The sequence below is a fragment of the Meleagris gallopavo genome, chromosome 6 (assembly GCF_000146605.3).
Source record: "Meleagris gallopavo isolate NT-WF06-2002-E0010 breed Aviagen turkey brand Nicholas breeding stock chromosome 6, Turkey_5.1, whole genome shotgun sequence".
In the NCBI taxonomy this organism is placed as follows: Eukaryota; Metazoa; Chordata; class Aves; order Galliformes; family Phasianidae; genus Meleagris; species Meleagris gallopavo.
The window spans coordinates 24598046-24607085 of record NC_015016.2 but is presented as its reverse complement, the minus strand read 5'-3'; the positions used below and the strand labels follow the sequence as shown (position 1 = coordinate 24607085).

Here is a 9040-nt window from a genome sequence, read left to right as displayed (position 1 = left end):
ATTTAGTGATGGTATTCTGTGATTTCAGCTGAAACAATTTTGTGCTACCTATGTTGCCATGAAATAATTTGTATTGAATCTCTCAGGATCCAAATCATGTTCTGGCATTTCTGGGTGCATGGCTGACCCAGCTGGTAAGGCCTGGGCTGCTGCCCTCCCTGTGGCTGTGATACAAAGGAGATGGGATACAGTCTCTTTAGTTCTCCTGGTAAGGCTATTATCCTCAAACCTAACTATTTCTGATATAATTAAACAATGTAAGGAAAAAAAAAAAGTGAAGACCACATTTCTTTGGCTCAGCCAGATCATATGGGAGTCTGTTGTACACTATGAATTACAGTATTTATCCCACATGCCACAAAGGAACATTCACTTCATGTGCCGGGCATATTTTAGATAGTTTTAAGTCCATATTTTTGTGATCTTCCTATTGCAAGGAAGAAGGTGTTCTCCAGGACTGTGGAACAGTTCATGCTGGCAAAGCAGTGCAAAAGGCAAAGATTATGCTGTCTTCTGTAAGACAAAGAGAGGTGTGAGTTTCTTTTACTTACTGATGGAGATGAACAGGTAGTCTGATCTTCAAAGCTGAAGAAGATGAGATAAAAATGTGGAAAGGTATATAGTGCTGCTGTTTGGTGCTATTTGAGGTGCTCCAGTCTGGTGCTCCAGACTGTATTAAAAGACTTGTTCAGACTCAGTTGTACAAGGGAGATCAGAGGCAAGATGAACACGTAGAACATTAAGAGTAGATCAGACAACTGAAAAGAAGCAAAAACTCATGTGGTGTTCTTTTGAAAGAAGAAAAGAAAGCTGCAAAATATCTACAGTAATATCTACTGACAGTTTTACTTCAGTATTTCCTTCTTCAACAATACTCGTTTTTCATGTTCTATTATTATTACAGGAAGTGTCTTTTCTCTGTGATTGTCCTTTCTTGTCCGTAAAGCTCAATGCCGTCTTTCCAGGTTGAACTAAGAGGATGTGCGCCACTAGCTGGCATAATTCTCCACATTTTGCCAGCCCTTTAGCCCTGCCTCTTGAATTCTCTTGCATCCCCTTTGATCCCATACACATGTGGGATATCTGGTAAGGCATTTGAATGGTTTTTGTTTGTTTTTTTTAATACTCCTCTTTTCCCTGAAGTATGACATTTCAGTGCAATGTGATGTGAACCCCCTTAGCGGATCACTGTATTGTCTTCCAACCTTGTGATTCTGTGTTTCAGTATTTAGGTAAAAGTTTCAGTTTCTACTAGTCTTTATGGTACTACCGCTGTTCTAAGGCATGCTCTTCAACAGCGCATTTAATAATATTGCAATTTTATATTTCAAATTTTCAGAATTTTTTTTTCTGATATAAGAAAATGCTTAAAGGAAAAACAAATTTCTACCTCTTATTCATTAGCTCTTCTGTATTCAGTTAGGTACAGCAGTCCATAGACTATTTTATGTTTAAAAGTATTTATCAGCCGTGGGTCATATATCAAAATAATTCACATTTGGAAGAATATCCCCTTTATCCAAAACCAAGATTTGGAGATATGAAAAAGTTGTTCCTTTTTTTTTCTTTTTTTTTTTCTATCTTTCTTGATATTGTTCAGAATTTATAGATAATATCTTTGACCCCATCAGGACCTCTTCAGGTAGTAGATAGCTAGGATGATGTGTGTGACTTGAGAAGATTGTGTGGGGTCAAGAAGTTCAATTTCCAAAAGGCCTGCAGGGGATAAAGCTAAGATTTTTAAGCAGATTGCAAGACAGCAGTGTTGAGATATTGAATTTTAGTGAATATAGAGCTATCTGTTGGATGGTACCTGTCCTAGTTTACACCTATGAATTATGACTAAGTAAAGTTTGCTATATCTTCTTTAGACCGTTAAGACTCCTTTGTGCACACTTGTTAACAATAGGTGCTTAATGTCACTTCATCAGAGTCCTCATTTTTTGAAAAATACATTTGCATTTTAAAACTGTATTTTTTTTGTGGATATGTTTGTTTGCATTACTGAATACATATATATATGTATATATAGGAATTACTTATTGGAACCATTGTGATCTGCATATATCAAAAGTCAGGATCCTCACTTAATGTTTCCTTAAAAAATTGAATTTTGAGATTATATTTTAAAAATACTTTTCCCTCAATACTGCGATGAAGGACAGAGTAAGAAAACATGAAATAATGAAAGAGCACGTTTTTAGTCAATATCAGAGCAAACTGGAATAAGCAGCTCCACAAAGGGAGTGTAAAATGACTAGAGAGGAGATCTTTTTTGCATTCATAAATTAGTTTATGTGGGTGTTAAATAAATATACGATCTACCAGAACCATGTTTTCAGAACAGGTCTATTAATTTCATTATTTCTCTGAAAAATACAATTCATAAAGTGAATAATTTTTACCAGAAGTTCATTTGTTCATAAATTCTGTGCATCTTTTTTTAACAGTTCCAAGATGAAGATGTAAAATTCTGTGAGACATTATCATATTTTAAGTAAACATATTTTGTTTAATTTAGTTATACTTGTGTGAAATATTTTTATTCCATTATCTTTATCAGAGGTATTCAGAATCATGTCATAACAGAGAACCTCCTCATAATCTTGGGGCTGCATGGCATTTGCACCCATCATGGATGTTCAGTGTTGTGATGAGGTACAGGGCAAAGTCTTGGAAATAGTTCTTAGTGTTATCTGTTGTGAGGTCCTAACAACTCAAGAGAATATTCTACAACTCACAGAACATATATTCCAGGATGTTCTTAAGTCTCTTCTGGATTTTTATTGTAATTTCCAGTGAAATCAGGAAGGAGGCTTTCAGGCTTTCAGTTTCAGCTTTTTTTCCGTGTCTACATTTTATTCCCCTCTTAGCATGTCAGTCCTTTTTAAGATCTGGTCCTCAGATACTACAGTGGGAGCACTAAATGAGGAAAAAAAATAAATTATAATAAACAGGCTATATTCTAGTGTGCAAAACAGGGGATGCACAAAAATGGAAATCTGTAACCCAGGACCTGAATTTTTTTGACTGTGTTCCTTATACCTAAGTCCTGCTTTTCTACTTCAAAGGAGGCTCTGAAGTGATTTTTAGTATTCCGTTGGTATAACTTTAGCATTCCAGTGAAATTTCATCTCAGATAATTACATTGTCCTTTAACAAATATCTTGAGCCATTTCAGCTGGATGTGAAATTCTTTCCTCACTATCTGTTCTTAGCTTTTGAGAGTGATAGCTGTCTAGAGTCAATGCTGCTGTGGGTGAGAGTGCTACTTACACATTTTCTCCTTCGCTCATTTCCCAAGGCAGTGGTGATTTTGATTTCTTTGTTATTGTGCAATGGTTTTGATACTTTATTTAAAGGTATTTGAACAGTATAACGTTTTAAATATTGTGTCTGTACTAAGACTGGTAATTCTATGAATATTTTACCTGTGAAAGAGTGGTTACTGTCAAATTTAAATCATATTCCTTCTGTTTCCTGTTGGAAGAAGAGTTGCATTTTTCTATGAGGCATAAATAGGAGATGAAAAAGTGAATGTAGGTGGCAGACGGAAGAGGAAATTTAGGTTGTACATAAAGCAGGATAACTAAGTTTAATTTTTTTTCATTTCTGAGACTTGGAGCACAATACATAGATTTACTTGACAGAATGACAATTTTGCTGTTATTATTCTCTTGATTTAATAATATAGTTGATCAAAATAACAGATGTTTTCTTTGAATATGCTATAGAATTTACTTTACTAGAATGATAATCAAATATAAAATCAAGGGAACAATTTATTGTTGAGTTATGAACTTCCTTGTGCTTTAGAACAGTAAAAATCTTTGAACGCATTCCATGTGGAATAACGTAACTTTAGCCAGAGCAACTCCATTAAAAATATTATTTAGTTATGATGAAGTTAATTTTACTCCTTGTGTTGAACTAGTGTACATATTTCTCTTCTAAATTCTTCCTTGGAGAATGATCTTTGCTATAGTCATCATGTATATGAGGAATCTTATCACAGCTACCTTTGCCTGCTGCTGATCTCCATTTGCACCGAATAGGTAAGATTAATTCCTGCATTTGTACTGACGTGCTTTTGACTTGCTACATCCTGATCCACAAATAAGATAACATGTATGTTGTATGAATATGAAATTATTTTAAATTTATTTTCCAGAAGTGTGCATCTGAATGCCTCTAACAAAAACTTTAGAAATATTTTCTAATGTGACCATTGTACAGTATACAGAAATGCCTTCATATTGTACAATGGCTTTTTCATGAATATATCTTCAGTGAATCAAGTTAAGCCTTTCTAGACTGCTGCTGAGGGATGTGCCATATCTTGATGAAGCTGCTTCTTGATAATTGAGGATGAATTAATGAACTGAGAATGAACTGATGACATTTATTTCTCCATGTCTTCATACTATGTGGTCTCAGTGTGCTGAGTTACGCAGGAATGTTTTTTTTTTTCTTTAGTGGACAACAGAATCTGCCTCTGGAAATCTTTTATGCATGTAGCAATGAAGATATGAGTCCACATCTACCCATTTATGAATTTTGTAGAAAGGTTTTTTCCTCAAAATATACACCATTCACATTACCATTTTCTCATAATCATGCTCACGCGATAACCATCAGTGATTGTGATGGATGTGTCCAGTCATGATAGCTGCACCTGGCTACAGACAACAACAAATACCAAGCCCTATTTGAGCAGGTACTAACGAAAATATGTCTGGTATGCAAATATGACTCCCACTCAATCATCTTACCCTGTAAATAGAGGACAGCCCAGAGCGTTTGGAGCTCTCCCGCATGGTAGCGGACTATGTGATGTGCCAGGATCTTCCCTTCAGTGGAGATACCTCTCAATGTTATGCCCTGAGGTTGAGAGATTGCTTACCTATGAGAGATCCTTGGTTAAGAGAATAATAGCTTGCTGAGACTTTCCAAAGTTTGCTAAATTGTATCGCAGATTGACTGTGTGCATAAACCTTTAGACATTAAACACCGACCATGTCTGGGACTATGAAGCAGCCTAAAAAGCATGGAGGTCCACTCTGAATCTCATGACTCAATGAGAGGATCTCATCTGACCCTGTCCCCTATGCAGTCAGTAATGGAGTGGACCTTGCCATCAAATCTCATTAAACAGCTGATTTATTTGGTATAAAACTTTGTTAAATCACTGCCTTCTATTACTAAAATACATTACTGCTTCTCTGCTGTGTGAAGTGCATCACTCATCTGTGACACCATTAGAAATTTGAGTTTAATGATTATGATATTACAGCTTTCCACAGTTTCATAAAAATGCTGAGATTAGAGATCACAATTAAGATAGAATTCTGAAATGCTATTGCTGGGACTAACGTACATTTCAGAAGGACTATGAGCAGGAAGTTTTCTACAGTTACTTCTCTATTACAGTTATGTAGAAAAGGTGTTAAGGAGATAGAAGCTGTCAGAGAAAGATGTAGAGAATGGACTCATGTTCAAGTTTTTCAGTATTCGTCTCATAAGATGACTGGCTACAAAGCAGTTCTGAGTACAATTTATCTAATAAAAATGACCTAAATGAAGTGTGTAAGTTCAAGTAGATTCGTTCCCTTTTCTTTTATTTATCCATCATTCATTATATTATATATCATGAATGAAATATTATTTTATATATTCACTTATCCACAGTGGATAGCAATAGACACTTTATAAAGTAGGCAATAGCTTAGATGAAAAGTATCCTAAATTTAGTTTCTTTAGGAAAGATGAATCTCACAGATTTTTTGTTTGCTTAGTTGTTTGGTTGCTTGCTTTTTTGATCCCAGACCTCCTATCAGATCCAAAAGTGTAAACTTCTTATGCTATCGGTTGAACTGATTGCTGTACACCCTTTCAGATGTTATATAAGAGAATGTCAGGGTAAAACAATTTAGTCTTTATTTGTCATGATGATGAAATGATAGAACGTTGCTTTAATTTTGCCTCATTTGTGCATATTGTAGAACAATAATGTATCCTGGTAGGCAGTATATACTTCACGCAGTCAAGTTGCTGTTAAGGTGACTATTTCATTTGAAAATATGAAGATAATCATAGTGACATTATGCCGTGAAAGAAAATGGCCTTTCTTTTAGGTGAAGTGTGTGAAGGAATGAAAATAAGCAAATGATTACGTTTTTTTAGTGTAGGACACTTTTTGTTCATAAGAAATATTTGACAGAAAAATTAGTTGTCTTGATAAGTGTGGGTTTGCAAGTCATTCTGAGGATATTTCATTTAGGTTTTAGAATAACTTCATCTACAGAAAGTAACTATTTTATCTGTATTTCTTTGTATCTAACAGGTTTAAAAACTCTGAATTAATGCTGCAGCTGGTTGTGGGAACAGTTAATAGGAGGTAAAAATTGACTATTCTTCTTTTTCAACATGCCTTTCTTTTTCAACAAGTCTTTCATTGTTGTCTGATTACTTATATGAAAAAGGGACTGTTATTGTTTTTTAAGCTTTGTTTAAGATTTGAATTCTTGTATCTATAAGGAAGAATGTTAATGTTTGTTGTTGTTTTTTTTTACAGTAAATGACAAGCCTTTGTTTGTTTTTAAGTACATTTTAGCTTTGTAGATTATATCTATGTGTGATTACCAGAAATGTTCTGATGCTAGAACTTTTCTGATTTTTCTGTACTGTATAACTAATACAAAGGATAGAGGTATGAATTTCAGCTATTTTATTCCCCAAACATTCCAAAGTTTTGTTCTTAATATGTAACAAATTCAAATTTTAAGTTATGACTAGGACGTAGTTATAATCATTATTTTCATTATTAGTTCAAACAAACTTTTTGTCATTTTCATTGTGTAAGACAAAGTAAATGCTAACAAAATGAAAGCACATAATTAAAAAACAGTTAATGCTATTGCTCACCCTATATTCAATTATGCTCATTCATTAAATGCTCCTTAGAGAGACTATCATCCCCCTATAAATGCTACAGAATTCAATAGAAAGCCACATACAAGGGCTCGTACCATCTTTAATCAGAAGTAATTCTTTCTGATTAAAAACTTGTTCCATTAATCCTTGGCATGCCACATACAGTTTTGAATGCATTTTTGAATGAACGTATTTCTTAAAGGAAGAAAATCCATTAAATAATTAAAATATATATTAATAAAACATCTTTGTTTTATGGGAATGTAAAAAAAAAAATGGGGGGCCACAGCGAAGAGTGTTCAGATATTGAAAGGGGATTGGAAATGCTGACACCTGGAAGCTCCTGTTTTTCAATGATACAGTAATAAATCACTCCATTTTCCTATTAAAAAGAAGCTGCCACACCTGTAAATCCACTGTGGGTACTAAATTCAAATCATTTATCTTCCCACATAGATAACAAATCCAATTAAGACACATCAGACCATGATGCCTTATTAAAAAGACTCCAATTTTACCTTGAATAATCAAAAATGTGTATTTATTTAAAATACCAGAAAGTGAGTAGAGATTAAAAGACAATAACTGTAAGTATAGTTTGAGTGAAATTCCAATGTATTTGTATGTTTTGAATTCACATATAATATACGTATGAACTCTCATATAATCATGACCTGTTTTTTTTTAATTATTTTTTGTTTCAGTTTTCTTGTGAAGATAAATAAGTCTATTGTAAGGCAATCACTGAGGGATCTTAGGATAGTCTGAGCTTACCACCTTTGAGTATTTTCTTCCCAGAAGAAAAATATTTTCAAAAGAACAATGCAGTATCCTTATTCTAGATGCTATAGAATGTGCTAACTTGATATTAGTCAGTCAGATTACTGTGATGTGAACGGACCTGAATCAGCTTTTCATTAGTGGTGAAGGTGAGAATAAAAATGGTAGTCCTGGCTTGTTGATGAAATCTTTGAAAGTTTGACTGTATGATTGGGAGGACATATAAATTTATGCAAAGAAGGTCTCCCCAGTGGTGCTTTTGTATGAATCTGACTACAGTGGTAGTGACTGAGAATTTCAACATATTTTTCCATTGGAAAACTGAATTCACTTTTAACCTTTTGAAGTGAATAATTCTAACATAAGTTCATTTTTGAAGTTGTAAACACTTTAGGAAGTGTACATCATTTATTATAAGTAGAATATCAACATGTTTTATACGTTTTGTGTATTTGTAGCTTAGCTAATTTATTTGGAAAACATTCTGCACAGTCAGGATTTTGGTTTAAGGCTCTTATAATTTTAATAGTAAACATCATAATACTCAATATTTTTCAGTCATCGTTTTCCATACCTTTGTGATTTTTAATGAGTCAACTTTATTTTTCCCTTAGAAACCTTGCAAAATATCACTTAGAAAAATTTCCACTTATAACTTGGAAAAATTCAATAAAAACTGTCATTTTTTTTTTCTTTACACAGATAAAACGAAGGCAGAGAAGAGAAAAGGGACTCTTTAGGCCTCACTGTACATATACATGTATGAGGAAAGGATAGTCATTATACCTGAAAACGTCCTGTCACATTGATGCCCAATAATGGTTGTTTTCTTTTCTTATGAGAAGTTAAGAAAATCTCCTGTAAAGCATTAAGGATATTACCTTTGTACTAGAGTGTGTGAGCAGGTATTCAGCTTTAAGCATCAGCATACTTTTCTCTTCAGTGAGAATATATGAAAGAAGTATTTTGATGCTGTGTTGTGCATTTCTGCATTTCTGTTGGTTCATACCAACAACCATCACAAAATAAACTTCTAGTATTATGGTATATATCTCTAGAGATATCAATTAATCTGTATATCATTTAGCATTTTGTATTAGTTTTATTAAATATGAATATTTATTAATATTTTACTGTGTCATTTAGTTTGATGCTTAAAAAAGATTTTATGAATTTATTATTTAAATGAGATAAAAGATTATATGGTTCTTTATGCAGAAAATATCTCTCATATCTCTTACTTTATTATCTCATTTGGTTTTAGATGAAGGATGTCGGATTGCATAATGAGGAAATGAGATCTCATTTTCACCAAGGCTGCTCAAAT

At 33.4% G+C, this 9040-nt stretch overlaps 1 long non-coding RNA gene across 1 annotated transcript; it reads left to right on the top strand.

Annotated features, from left to right (window-relative positions):
• The first annotated feature begins 3974 nt into the window (after window positions 1-3974).
• On the top strand, window positions 3975-8790 carry LOC109368399. The gene is made up of 3 exons (XR_004160220.1): window positions 3975-4055; window positions 6344-6397; window positions 8416-8790. It is a non-coding gene; the product is annotated as an uncharacterized LOC109368399 (long non-coding RNA).
• The last annotated feature ends 250 nt before the right edge of the window (window positions 8791-9040 follow it).